This window comes from Canis lupus, chromosome 29, assembly GCF_011100685.1.
Source record: "Canis lupus familiaris isolate Mischka breed German Shepherd chromosome 29, alternate assembly UU_Cfam_GSD_1.0, whole genome shotgun sequence".
NCBI classification, from domain to species: domain Eukaryota; kingdom Metazoa; phylum Chordata; class Mammalia; order Carnivora; family Canidae; genus Canis; species Canis lupus.
The window spans coordinates 19,620,496-19,635,292 of record NC_049250.1 but is presented as its reverse complement, the minus strand read 5'-3'; positions in this window follow the sequence as shown (position 1 = coordinate 19,635,292).

Here is a 14,797-nt window from a genome sequence, read left to right as displayed (position 1 = left end):
TTTTATTTATTTATTCATGAGACACACACACACACACACACACACACACACACACACACACACACAGAAGCAGGGACACAGACAGAGGAGAAGCAGGCTCCATGCAAGAAGCCCCATGGGGGATTCAATCCTAGGACTTCAGGATCATGCCCTGGGCCGAAGGCAGGCACCAAACCACTGAGCCGCCCAGGGATCTCCTCATGTTTTCTTTTCTCTGAATATGCAAAGCACTGACTAGTAGCCATATTTCTTTCTGGATGTCAAGTGAGATTTTTCTAAAAGAAAGACCCAGGGATGCTTGGGTGGCTCAGTGGTTGAGCACCTACCTGCCTTTGGCTCAGGACGTGATCCCCCGGTCCCAGGATCGAGTCCCAGATCGGGCTCCCTGCATGGAGTCTGCTTCTCCCTCTGCCTGTGTCTCTGCCTCTCTGTCTGTGTCTCCCATGAATGAATGAATAAATAAAATCTTAAAAAAAAAAAAAAAAAAAGACCCAGACTTTCTTGGAAAACATTGCGACAAGGCTCATGCATTTAGAAAGATTTCTATCTAAAATGATCAGAAGCATTGGTGATGGAAGCCTCTGTGACCTGGAAAATTCATTTGTTTTTACTTCTTTATAGCCTGAGTACAAAGACCCATTGTCTACCAATTCCTCTTAAAGTTCAATTATTAGAAAATTGATCACTTGTCGAAAAGTGACAGATTAATTGCCCCAGAAGTCCAAATGTGTAAGGAGCTGGCATCTGCAAACCAACTGGTGCTTGCATGTTTGACTCAGGAAGAACTGACCAGGCTCATATACACGTATTATTTTGGCTGTTTAATAACTAATAGGTATAGTGGCTCATCTAGGTTTGCTCGGTGTATAGGATGATTTAAAAGTGGCAGCCAATGATGATAATGTTTGTTTTATTTATTTATATATACCTTAATTCTAAGGGAAAATCTTGAAGAATCTATGTGCATTTTTCCCTCAAGATTTTTTTAAAAAATATTTTTAAAATTTATTTATTTTTAGTAATCTGTACACTCAATGTGGGGCTTGAACTCATGACTGACCTGGGTATCTAAAGTCACAAACTTGGGGGATCCCTGGGTGGCTCAGCAGTTTAGCACCTGCCTTCAGCCCAGGACGTGATCCTGGAGACCCGGAATGGAGTCCCATGTCAGGCTCCCTGCATGAAGCCTGCTTCTCCCTCTGCCTGTGTCTCTGCTTCTCTCTCTCTCTCTCTCTCTCTCTCTCTCTCATTCTATGTCTCTCATGAATAATAATAAATAAATAAAGTATTTTAAAAAATAAATAAAGTCACAAACTCTTTTGACTGAGCCAGCCTGGCACCCCATCCCCAAGATTTATTTTTTTTAAGTTTTTATTTTTTTTTAATATTGTATTTATCTATTCATGAGAGACAGAGAGAGAGAGAGAGAGAGAGAGAGAGGCAGAGACACAGGCAGAGGGAGAGGCAGGCTCCACGCAGGGAGCCTGACGTGGGACTCCATCCCGGGACTCCAGGATCACACCCTGGGCTGAAGGCAGCGCTAAACCTCTGAGTCACCTGGGCTGCCCTGTATTATCATTTTAATTATGCAAAATAGGTGCTGTAGAATAACAGCTAATACATTGAGCGCCATTCTCAAGTGTCCTGGTTTCTATGATATGATTACCCTACTCACTGAGCACTTACTTTGTGAATGTGCTTTCTTAAATTTTATATAGACTCATTTATATATAGTCACGGTCCCATATATCATAAGACCATGCCTTCAAATTTTGAAGACAATTAACCATTTGGCATCAGCTAAATGATATTGTGCATGCTGTTAATAGACTCTTAGCATTTTCATCAGTCAGGAGTGTAATGGTGCTGGGAAAATCTAATAATAAAGGTAGGCAATGGTAATTGGTTGTTATGGATTAATCAAAGAGTATATAAAGCAGAGCATATAAATTTTGGATCTAATCATCACTGTTTGGAAGTGTTCTGTGTCCTTTCAGGGAAGATGAATGAGCATTGAAAGAAAACTGACATTTTTTTCTCTGTTTTAATGACACTTCTTTTCATTAAAGATGAGTTCATCACTGGTAATTACCTTCTTTCCTTTAAGTAGGCTTTGTAGAGAATAACATGACTAGAGGGAAAAAAAAATACTAAAAAATTTACCTTAATCATGACAGTTGTTGGTCATTTCACATTTACCCTCCTGTATAACAAAGGTTAAATTTTAGGTTCCTGACAACTCTGAATACAGTAAAAACCATTGAATTGCACACTCTAAATGGTTTGATCACATGGTATATGAGTTATATCACAATAAAGCTGTTTAAAAAATGCAGGTCCTTGTGCCACTGGGGTTTATAATCTCAAAAAAAAATGTATTGCTGCAACATATTGTATAAACAGCTGAGTGAAGTAAGTCAGTCGGAGAAGGACAAACATTATATGTTCTCATTCATTTGGGGGAATATAAATAATAGTGAAAGGGAATATAAGGGAAGGGAGAAGAAATGTGTGGGAAATATCAGAAAGGGAGACAGAACGTAAAGACTCCTAACTCTGGGAAACAAACTAGGGGTGGTGGAAGGGGAGGAGGGCGGGGGGTGGGAGTGAATGGGTGACGGGCACTGGGGGTTATTCTGTATGTTAGTAAATTGAACACCAATAAAAAATAAATTAAAAAAAACATATTGTATAAACAAAAAGTATATATAACTACATCAATTTCCATTTAGTGCATGTAAAATTATTGCATGCTTTGTACCATAATTTTACTTGAGAGAGGATTTATATAATATGGGCAAAAAGAAACATGGGCATTGTATGTTCTATAAAAAGACTATAAAAAGACTAAATTATGCTTTGGTAGGATTGATATTTATTTATTTATTTATTTATTTATTTAGAAATCCGTTTCTTTTTTTTTTTTTTAAGATTTTGTTTATTTATTTATTCATGAAAGACACAGAGAGAGAGAGGCAGAGACACAGGCAGAGGGAGAAGCAGGCTCCATGCAGGGAGCCTGATGTGGGACTTGATTCCGGGACTCCAGGACCACGCCCTGGGCCGAAGGCAGGCGCTAAACCGCTGAGCCACCCAGGGATTCCCGGTAGGATTAATTTTAGTGTAAACTGAGCAATGATAAACACAATTTGATAAACACAAATGCACCAAATATAAAAAGTGAAATCTGCCCTACTGACACTCAGACCGATCAAAGCAGGGTCTCTGCATGTGGGATCGGAGCATCAGTAGCTTTAAAAATTTCCCAGGTGGAGATACCTGGGTGGCTCAGTCAAGGATCAGATTCTTGATTCTGGCTTAGGTTCTTTTTTTTGGTCAGCAGCAAAGCAAAATTTGTTTATTGGATGATAGTACAAAGCTCCCAAGAGGGAGGGAACCTGAGAGAGTTGCCCTGGCTCAGGTTCTGATCTCGGGGTTGTGAGATCAAGCCCCATGAGGGAACTCCCTGCTCAGCAGGGAGTCTACTTAAGATTCTTTCTCTCTTTAAAAAAAAAAAAAAAGATTCTTTCTCTCTCTCTCTGCCCCTCCTCTACTGAGCACACACACTCTTTTTCTCTCACCCCATAGCTTAAAAAAAAAGTTTCCCAGGTTATTTCAATGCCCCACCAAATTGAGAGACCTCAGGTTAACTGAAAATGGCTGGATTACAATCAACTTCTTTCACGTGGTGCTAGGGATGGACTTCTATCAATAGTTAAGAGCTGCTCTGCTTATATGTAAATATACTCCAGGATACTTTTAAGTACTAATTTAGGATAAGCTCAGGACATACCAAGTGGACCAAAAATAAGAGGAAAGCACAGGGCTGGAAGCATGAATTTAAAAAAAAAAAAAAATAATAATAATAATAAAAATAAGGAAGAGTTAAGAAGGCAAATGAGAACCTTGAGGCCCTTCCATTGTTCTTACATTTTAACACTAGAAATGACATTAAGAACCCAAGTCAATATCCACACTTTTCCCAGTTAGATAAGGGATTAGAAGTCAAGCAGTGTGTCCAAGGACATACAACTAGTTCACAACAAAACCTTGAGTACAAGCCAGTACTTGTCAGGGCCTGTGTATTCTAGTCCTCATACTGGGTGAGGGGTGCTCCTTTTCCTCCCAAAGGATCTGTTGCTGCAATTTTTTTATTTCCAGAGAAGCTACAAAAATATGTAGATAATTCCCATCAACCACCCACCCAGCTTTCCTTAAGGTTACTCTTCAATGCCAAGGCACAACGATCAAAGTCAGGAAATTAACATTGGTACAATGCTGTATTCTTTTACAAATGAAGAATCTGAAGCCTAGAGAGGTTAGGCAACTTGCCCAAGGGTGCACAGCCAGTCGGTGACGAAAACCCACTTCAAGGATCGAGTATCCAGTTTCCTTTGTTTCATCAGAAATCCACTTTACATTAAAATGTGTTTCTTGAGTAACAGCTGGGGGCAATCATCTTATTGTCCCGAAGATATCAGGGATGTGACACACCTTAAGGGCATGGGAGAGCCCTGCCTCTCAGGAGGGCCCTCGCACGTTAATACTCTGCTGCGGTCTTTAAACTTTTAATAATTTTATCTCCGAACTTCTGTTTTCAAAGTAAAGGCCGATGGTATCAAGAAACGATAAATCAAGGAGCTGCAGGGCTGAGCTGTTGGCCTGGAGTTTAGTGCGCATGCGCAGGCCTTGGGGCGGTCCCGGACAGTGGGGCGGGGCCCTGAACCCAGGTGAGCGGTGGCCAAGGTCGCTGCACCTGTGGAGACAGGTAGACGGTGGCGATCTACACCACCGATCCCTGGATTCCTGAACCTTCAGCACCTTTCTGGCCTGGAAACTTCATCAGAAAATTATTACAATAAAAAAAAAAAGAAAGAAAATTATTACAAACAAAGGCGTACACGTGGACATTGCGATAAAGCATACCCATTGCTACTAGAATCTTCAGTGAGTTTATTAGGATCTCTAGTTTTGAAAACTACCCGCCACATTGCAAAGGCAGACTTAGGAATAGAAATTTTTGTTGTTGTTGTTCTGAATAAATATTTATCTTTTGTATTGCTAAAAAAAAAAAAGGAATAGAAATTAAATGTAAAGATTGTTGCATTCAATGAAAAAGAACACGATTCTCATATGATGCTTCAGAGAAGGCAGGGTTTTTTTGAGATTTATTTATTTATTTATTCATGATAGACCCAGAGAGAGAGAGTGAGAGAGAGAGAGAGAGAGAGAGGCAGAGACACAGGAGACGGGAGAAGCAGGCTCCACGCCGGGAGCCCGACGCGGGACTGGATCTCGGGACCCCAGCATCATGCCCTGGGCTGAAGGCAGGCGTTAAACCGCTGAGCCACCCAGGGATCCCCAGATAAGGCAGTTTTTAACCAAGACAATTTTAAAATTAATTTTTCTCCTGTAAGTGAAGATATAGCGGTAAAAATGCATACACAGACTTTTTGAGTTAGGTACAAATCATGAAGCCACTTTCGGTTTCTTTCTTTTTTTTTTAAAGATTTTATTTATTTATTCATGACAGAGTGAGAGGCAGAGACACAAGCCGGCTCCATGCAGGGAGCCCGACGCGGGTCTCGATCCAGGTGTCCAGGATCACACCCCGGGCTGCAGGCGGCGCTAAACCGCTGAGCCACCCGGGCTGCCCCCACTTTTGGTTTCTTGTACAACTTCCGCCAGTCATAGGAAATGTCAGAGGTAGCATTAAAATACCGTTAATGTCATTAAAAACTCAGGTCCTGAGTTCAAGACTGGGTTTGGACTCCTGGCTGGGTGTGGAGCCTATTTTTAAAACAAACAGCCTATTTTTATTTTTTATTTTTTTAAATTTTTATTTATTTATGATAGTCACAGAGAGAGAGAGAGAGAGAGAGAGAGGCGGAGACATAGGCAGAGGGAGAAGCAGGCTCCATGCACCAGGAGCCTGACGTGGGATCGATCCCGGGTCTCCAGGATTGCACGCCCTGGGCCAAAGGCAGGTGCTAAACCTCTGTGCCACCCAGGGATCCCCCAAAGCCTATTTTTAAAAACTAACAAACAACAACAACAAAAAGCATGAAAATCATCAGTAGTGAATTTGCTAACATTTATGTTTTGAAATAATTTGCCAGAATTGATCCAAATATTGCCACAGCCTATAAAATAGTCTTCAAAATTCCAGAAACGGTTACATTAGCAGAAAAATCATTATCAAAAATTATTTGTGATATCACATTTGCCAAGTGACATTCAATTATACCCATTGAAAGTGAAGTTTAGTGTTGCCTTTTGCCTCAGTTGGTGAAATTCGCCACTCTTGATCTCAAGGTTGTAAGTTTGAGCTCCATATTGGGTGTAGAGATTACTTAAAGATAAAATCTTTGGGACCCCTGGGTAGCTCAGTGGTTGAGCAGCTGCCTTCAGCTCAGGATGTGATCCTGGGGTCCTGAAATCAAGCCCCATGTCAGGCTCCCTGCATGGAGCCTGCTTCTCCCTCTGCCTCTGTCTCTGCTCTCTTTGTGTCTGTCATGAATAAATAAATAAAATCTTTTTAAAAAAATCAAAAATAATTAAAATCCTTTAAAAGAAAATGAAGTTTAAGAAGTACACATTTTTTAGGGGAAAAAAAGCATAAATTCTGATGACATAATACATGAATTTGCAGAAAAGTGAGCCAGAAGTCTTATGAGATATCCATTAATAGGGGGCCCCTGGGTGGCTCAGTGGTTGAGCATCTGCCTCTGGCTCAAGGCTTGATCCCAGGTCCTGGGATTGAGCCCTGCATCAGGCTCCCCACAGAAAGCCTGCTTCTCCCTCTGCCCCTGTCTCTCTCTCTCTCTCTCTCTCTTTTTTTTTTTTTTTTTAAGATTTTTAATTTAATTATTCATGAGAGACACAGAGAGAGAGAGACAGAGACACGGGCAGAGGGAGAAGCAGGCTCCATGCGGGGAGCCTAATGTGGGACTCGATCCCGGGTCTCCAGGATCACACCCTGGGCTGAAGATGGCGCTAAACCGCTGAGCCACCGGGGCTGCCCTGTGTCTTTCATGAATAAATAAACAAAATGTTCCCAAAAATTCCATTAATAGGTATTGTTGTGTTCTTAAAATTATGACACTAAATTTTTTTTTGCAATTTTATTTTTACTCATGTATTGCTATCCCTATTATAGTTTATATGTCATAAGATATTTTTAAAGGAAAAAGCTTTACATTTCAGTACTCAATGGCACTTTTTCTCAGCCCTTCTAATGAGGGACTGCACTTTCATTTTGCACTGTGTCCTCCAAATTATGTGGCTGGGCCTACTGAAGTACCACCCTTTTCATAATGATTTGCTTCCACATTTAAATCTTGAGATTTTGGGGATCCCTGGCTCAGTGGTTTAGTGGTTTAGTGCCTGCCTTTGGCCCAGGGCGCAGTCCTGGAGTCCCGGGATCGAGTTCTGCGTCTGGCTCCTGGCAGGGAGCCTGCTTCTCCCTCTTCCTGTCTCTCTCTCTCTCTCTCTGTCTCTCATATAAATAAATAAATAAAAATAAATAAATAAATAAATAAATAAATAAATAAATAAATAAATAAATAAATCTTTAAAAAAAAAGGTACCGGAATCCATCTTTAGGTGGAAATTATGGTTTAAAAAAAAAAAATCTTGAGATTTTAAATCTCTGGCAGATGTGTCTGTTGGCAGACTGTACCTTTCTTGTACAAGAGGCTAGTATGCATATATTTGGATGCTTTGATGGCAAGTGGTGGCTCTGTCTCATAAACTAGGAAATTATATACCTAAGAAGGAGGTTCAGATACTAAGCAGCCAAAAAGAAAATGATGACTGTCCACTAGTCCACTACAAGGGGATACCCTAAGACTGAATTAGGAATAGCTGTTACACAGGACCCCATGGATTAGAAACACTCTGAGTTAGGGGCATTTGGCGGCTCAGTTGGTAGAGTGTGCAACATTTTTTTTAAGATTTTATTTTTAATTTTTTTTAAATTTATTTGTTTATGATAGTCACACACAGAGAGAGAGAGAGAGAGAGGCAGAGACATAGGCAGAGGGAGAAGCAGGCTCCATGCACCGGGAGCCCGACGTGGGATTCGATCCCGGGTCTCCAAGATCACGCCCTGGGCCAAAGGCAGGCGCTAAACCGCTGCGCCACCCAGGGATCCCTAAGATTTTATTTTTAATAATCTCTACACCCAACGTGGGGCTTGAACTCACAACCCCAAGATCAAGAGTCACATGTTCCACTGACTGGACTAAGCCAATCAGACTCAGCATATGACTCTTGATCTTGGGGTTGTGAGTTCGAGCTCCACATTGGGTATAGGGACTACTTAGACATAATATCTCAAGAAAACCTACATTGCTCTGAGTCAAAAACAAATGCATTTAATAGTGATGTTATTATTGACTTAAACTTGAATTCTGAATAAAGGTGTCACTTGAGTGAGCAGCTTTATAATACTGGCTGCCTAATGAATGCACGGCTATGAGTGAATGACAACATTATTGAACAGACACCCAATCAGAAGGTTTGAAGCTTAGAAAGTAGTATGTCCACTGCCTGAATGATAATTATGGGGTTGGGTATAAGGAGTGAAACTGGCCAAATATGTTTTTTTCAGCCTGAGGAACCTGATTCTCAATTACAATATAATTCTGTGTTCAGGGAGTGGTGGACATTTGGGTCTTGTATTGATCAGACTCATGAAAGGACAAGAGTCTAAAAAGATGCTACAGAAGATGCGTGTAGGAAAGAGATTTACCAAAGATTCCTCATTTAAATTAACCTTTGGTTGTCATGGCTTGTTCCTTCAGTGTACAGGATTTGACCCTCTAACAAGTAACCATGAAAAAACTACCAAGAAAATCCAAGTAAATAGAAAAGTGAGACCTTTGTCCTGGTGTCCCTATGGTGTACTCATAATAAGTTAGCCTTTGTTTTTGTTTTATTTTTTTTTTTTTTTTTGCTGTGATTGTCATTGTTTTATTGAGATGATAAAGATATTTAACATTCAAAGGATTAAGTATTCAGAGCTGGTAGTTGGAGTAGGGTTAATGGTGGACCCCCAGAAGATATGTCCCTGTCCTAACTTCTAGAAACTGAAACTGTGACCTTATTTGGAAAAAGAATCTTTGTAGATATAATTAAGTTAAGCATTTTTAAATTTTATTTTATTTATTTATTTATTTTCATTTATTTATGATAGTCACACAGAGAGAGAGAGAGGCAGAGACATAGGCAGAGGGAGAAGCAGGCTCCATGCACCAGGAGCCTGATGTGGGATTCGATCCCGGGTCTCCAGAATCGCGCCCTGGGCCAAAGGCAGGCGCTAAACCGCTGCGCCACCCAGGGATCCCCAAGTTAAGCATTTTTTAAATAACACTATCTTTTTTTTTAAAAGATTTTATTTATTTATTCATGAGAGAGAGAGAGAGAGAGCCAGAGACACAGGCAGAGGGAGAAGCAGGCTCCATGCAGGGAGCCTGACGTGGGACTCAATCCCAGGTCTCCAGGATCACACCCTAGGCTGAAGGTGGCACTAAACCGCTAAGCCACCGGGGCTGGCCCAAGTTAAGCATCTTGAGATGAGTTCATCCTGGATTATCTTAGATCTAGTGGGCTCTAAATCCAGTGAAGATGTCTTATAATAAGATATAGAAGGCATGGAAGCCATGTGAAGACAAGGCAGAGATCAGAGTCATACATACAGCCATAAGCCAGGAATGCCTGGAGCCACCAGAAGCTGGAAGAGGCAAGGAAAGTTCCTCCCCAAGACTCTCTGGGAGATGTGCAGCCGTGTGGAGCACCTTGATTTCAAACTTCTAGACCACAGAACTGTGAGAGAAGACATTTCTGTTGTTTCAGGCCACCGTTGGGACAACAGTCCCAAAGTTGTAGGACTTTGTTATAACAGCTTGGGAAACTAACATGATAGTCTCCATAAGGTAGTGAAGTTGAATGAACTTCAGTGTTCATCAGTCTTTTTAAAAAAAATATTTATTCATGAGAGACATAGAGAGAGAGGCAGACACAGGCCAAGGGGGAAGCAGGCTCCCTGCAGGGACCTCTGGTCTTCAGGATCACACCCTGGGCTGAAGGCGGCACGGCACTAAACCGCTGAGCCACCTGGAAGCCCCCCCCCCCTGTTCATCAGTTTTTAGAAGATTCAGGGCAGCCCTGGTGGCTCAGCGGTTTGGCGCCACCTCCAGCCCGGGCTGTGATCCTGGAGACCCAGGTCGAGTCCCTGCATGGAGCCTGCTTCTCCCTCTGCCTCTCTCTCTCTGTGCCTCTCATGAATAAATAAATAAAATCTTAAAAAAAAAAAAGACATTTCGACTGCATCATCCATAACTGTCCTGTGGCTCTTTGATCTTACTACCACCATTAGGTAATGCTATAAGCACCTCCCCCTTTCCATTTTTAATTTTTTTCTTGAACCGCTGCTCTGAAGAGGGCATGCATAGGAAATACCAAGATGGCTTAGTAGTAAAACAACTACCTAATTTAATATTCCAGAATCTGAAAACATAAATCTAATGAAGGATGATTTTTACCCAAATGAAGGTCAAGAAGGTCATCATCACTGTGATTTTGCAGTGCAGTGTTCTACATTGTTTCCTCAAGGTATTGCTTCTTTGGGGCAGCTTGGGTGGCTCAGCAGTTTAGCCCGCCTCAGCCCAGGGCATGATCCTAGAGACCCCGGATCAAGTGCCATGTCAGGCTCCCTGCACGGAGCCTGCTTCTTCCTCTTCCTATGTCTCTGCTTTTCTCTCTGTGTGTGTCTCTCATGAATAAATAAAAATCTTTATTAAAAAAAATTCATTCTTTCACATTTCTGGAGGCTAGAAGTCCAAAATCAAGGTGTGGGTGGGGCCATAGTCTCTAAGGATCTAAGAGAATCTGTTCCATGTCCTTCTCTTAACTTATGTTGCAAGGGATCCTTGGTGTTTGTTGGTTTGCAACTATAAACCTCCGATTTCTGCCTGTGTTGTCACATAGTGTCTTCTTTCTGTGTCAGTCTTTTTTCTTTTCTTATAAGGACCCCAGTAGCACTAAGGACCCACCCTATTTCAGTGTAGCCTATCTGAAGTAATTACATCTGCAATGACCCTATTTCTGAAGAAGTTCAGATTCTGAGATACTAGGGGATAGGACTCTAACATATCTTTTTTGGGGGAGACACAATTTAACCCATAACAGTCTGGATGTCACCGAGCTTGTTAAAATCATACTTTTTATACTTTTTTTTTTTTAAGATTTTATATATTTGGGCAGTCCCGGTGGCGCAGCGGTTTAGCGCCGCCTGCAGCCCAGGGCGTGATCTTGGAGATCCAGGATCGAGTCCCATGTCGATCTGTATCTCTCATGAGTAAATAAAATAAAATCTTAAAAAAAAAAAGATTTTATATATTTATTTGTGAGAGACACAGAGAGAGAGGGAGAGGCAGAGACACAGGCAGAGGGAGAAGCAGGCTCCCTGCTTCTCCTGGGGAGCCTGATGCAGGATTCGATCCCAGGACCCCAGGATCACGCCCTGAGACAAAGGCAGATGTTCAAACACTGAACCACCCATGTGCTCCTAGAATTTTTTTTTAAATGAAAGAAATACCAACAAGTACACCAGTGAGATAGATTTATATAATATCTCCTGAAGAGAGATTCATTACCCACTGGGATTGAGGCTTATTAACCTTGGCCTCATTGTGGTCTGGAGCTGTCACTCATTTATTATTTATCTTCATACCCTCTAACTCAGATCTCTATCCATTTTAAACAAACAAGGCAGCCCTAAGGACTCTCTTAAACCACGTAAAATATAAGCATTCTTCTACTTGCATATAGGCACTAGGTCCTCTCTGTGTAAAAAGTGGTTGATCTATGCAGGACCAGCAGCAGGACCAGAATTCTTGAGATAGATAAGACTTAATTCTTGCATTTTTAAAAGAGATCCAAGACTAAAGAGCTACTGAAAGATTTCTGGCATTTGTCAGCAGAGGCCTGGAGTTCTCCAGAGCTTGCTCTCTTGCCTGACCATCAGTGGCCCTGCATATTGCCACTTTATCAGTGTCAACCTGGAACATAGGTAATGCAGAGTGCTAGAGCTGTATGTACAACTGAAATTATAACACTGCATGCAACCAATCCCTTAAATTATGACACTGATTTAAGAATACCCACTTAGGTGGTCAATTACACATTATTTTCCTTATCTTGTTGCCCAGAAGACATTTCACTAAAACCTAACCAACTCTATTTTCTTTCTTTCTTTCTTTCTTTCTTTCTTTCTTTCTTTCTTTCTTTCTTTCTTTCTTTCTTTCTTTCTTTCTTTCTTTCTTTCTTTCTTTCTTTCTTTCTTTCTTTCTTTCTTTCTTTCTTCTTTCTTTCTTTCAAGATTCTATTCATTTATTCATGAGAGACACAGAAAGAGAGGCAGAGACACAAGCAGAGGGAGAAGCAGGCTCCATGCAAGGAGCCCGACATGGGACTGGATCCCGGATCTCCAGGATCACGCCCTGGGCTGAAGGCGGCGCTAAACCACTGAGCCCCCCCCCGGGCTGCCCCCCCCCCCCCCAACTCTACTTTCCATGTTTCCTTTGTCTCTGTACACAGGCACATCTCGCTTGTTCTCTTTGTCTTTGGCAAGGGTTTCTTTAACTGGGGGAAACAACCATTTACCTCCCTCAGGCTTCCTTGGTCTAGTTCATGCTGGAATCATCCTCTTCACCTCAACCTCACTGGCTCTGGGGTGGGGCCGAATATTTGCATTTCTCACCAGATCCCATTGGCAGCTGCTGCAGGTCTGGGAACCCCACCCGGACAACCGCTGAGTCCAGTCCAGTGGCTTCATTTGAACCTGACTTAGTGGACTACCGGCGAAGGGACACTTCGGCTACATCTGTGCCACGGAAACGTGAGCCGTACTTCTCAATTAAAAACACTAACTAGAGAACACTTCCTAAAACAAACAAGCCCGCCTCCGAACCTCCTGAACAAATCCGCAAAAAGTCCCTATAACTGGGGGTTTTCTCACGCGCCAGAATAACCAATGTCTTATTCTTGGTTTTCAAAGCTCTAATTTCACCGTTGCTTTCCACGATTTTCCAGTTCTTTTCGTTGCCAAATTCTCAGAATGGCTGGGGAAGCTTTTGCTGTCCTAGCCAGAGAGCCCCACGACTACTGTAGCATAGTGTCGGCAGGGAAAGGAGCTCTGGGTCCAAACAAAGAGGCCCGGGACCCCCTTGGGGATCGGGTGTCGCTGCTTCCTGGGCTGCGCATCGCGGGCGGTGGAGACCGTGCAGCGCCCGGGCCTCTCTGCCTGGAAGCGGCTTGCAGCCTCGGTCGTGCTGCGGCTCAATGCGGCACCGATGCGCTCGCTGCTGTAAGTAGGTCTTCCGGGAGGACTAAGAGGGGATCCGATACTTTGATGCTGCGCTACTTTGCAGACATTACGAGAGTTAATAAAACTCATCACCTCTTAGCTTCTTAGCTTCCTTCTGGCGACGGACAAAACGCTCGTTTATTGGAGGCATGGTCCCGTGCATGTGTTCGCGTGCAATTAAAGTGACTTTCGTGGAGAGGAATGCAGAGTGCAAACCGGGTTCCTGACGTTTATCAGCAACGTGTTTGTGAAAGCCTACAGCCTCAGTGTGTTGTCACGATCCTACTTTCTGTGCCTGGCTTCTTGGAATATAAACATCGGCAAGAGAATGGTAACCTGGCGTGCATTCATAGGCAAACATTTCCATTCGTGGCCACAGACAGAAGGGAGAGCTTAGAAAGCACGGATCAGGTCGGCGGGCCGGGGAAGGAGCGTGCGTGAACCTGTCAATTACTGTTTCACGGTGTACAGGGCGCACGTGTAACGTGAGAATAATTTAATAATAAAGGGCAAAGGACAAGTGTTCTTTGCGGGATGATCTGTAGGCAGAAAAGTTCAAATTCGTTACAGAGGGAGAAAAATAAGTATTGGAGATTTCTTCTAATTGACGGCACAAGTGGGCTCTACAAGGATTTTCAGTACTTCCTAAAGTCTTTGTGTAAATGTTGGGGAAATATAATGAATGGTCCAACAGGAAATCAGATGTAAATCAAACGTACAAGCCACTAGGCAAAGGCAGTCAGAGCGAAAGAAAAACGTAATCAAATCAAAGTTCTGTTTTCAAAACTACTTCCTCATGCCTTCTTTCAAGATTTACATAATTAGTTTTTATCCACTGAGGAGAGATGAGACTCCAAGATTCCGTTCTGTATATTGTGCGGGGGAAAATAACTCAGAAACCATGTTCCTGTCTAGCACGTTTTGGGAAGATGTGCCTCAGAGAATTCTTGAAAGTAGTAACCATACATTTCATAGAATAGATGAAATGCATACATTCCTCTTTCTTGAAAAAAAGTAGTGGAAGTCAATATTTTGTCAAAATATTTTTTTACCATTATTATTTTTAAATAAGCTCTTCACCAATGTTGGCTTGAACTCAGGATCCCAAGATCAAGATTGTCAGCTCTACTGACTGAGCCAGCCAGCTATGCCTATCAAAATATTTTTTTAATTTAAAAAATTATTGTTTTGTATGATTCCAAAATACTGCGTGCTCATCATACAAAGCTCAAATATTACAGAAGTGTATGTGACATAACTATCTCCTTACTCCAGTATTTCTTGAGTAGGGGTAGCACTAGCATTCCCATTTTAATCAGAAAACTAGGGTAGATTATGAATAAATACGTTCACCACATTTTCTAAAGAATTAATTGGAGGGATTGGCTGCCTCAGTCCCGTAGAACATGTGACTCTTGGCCTTGG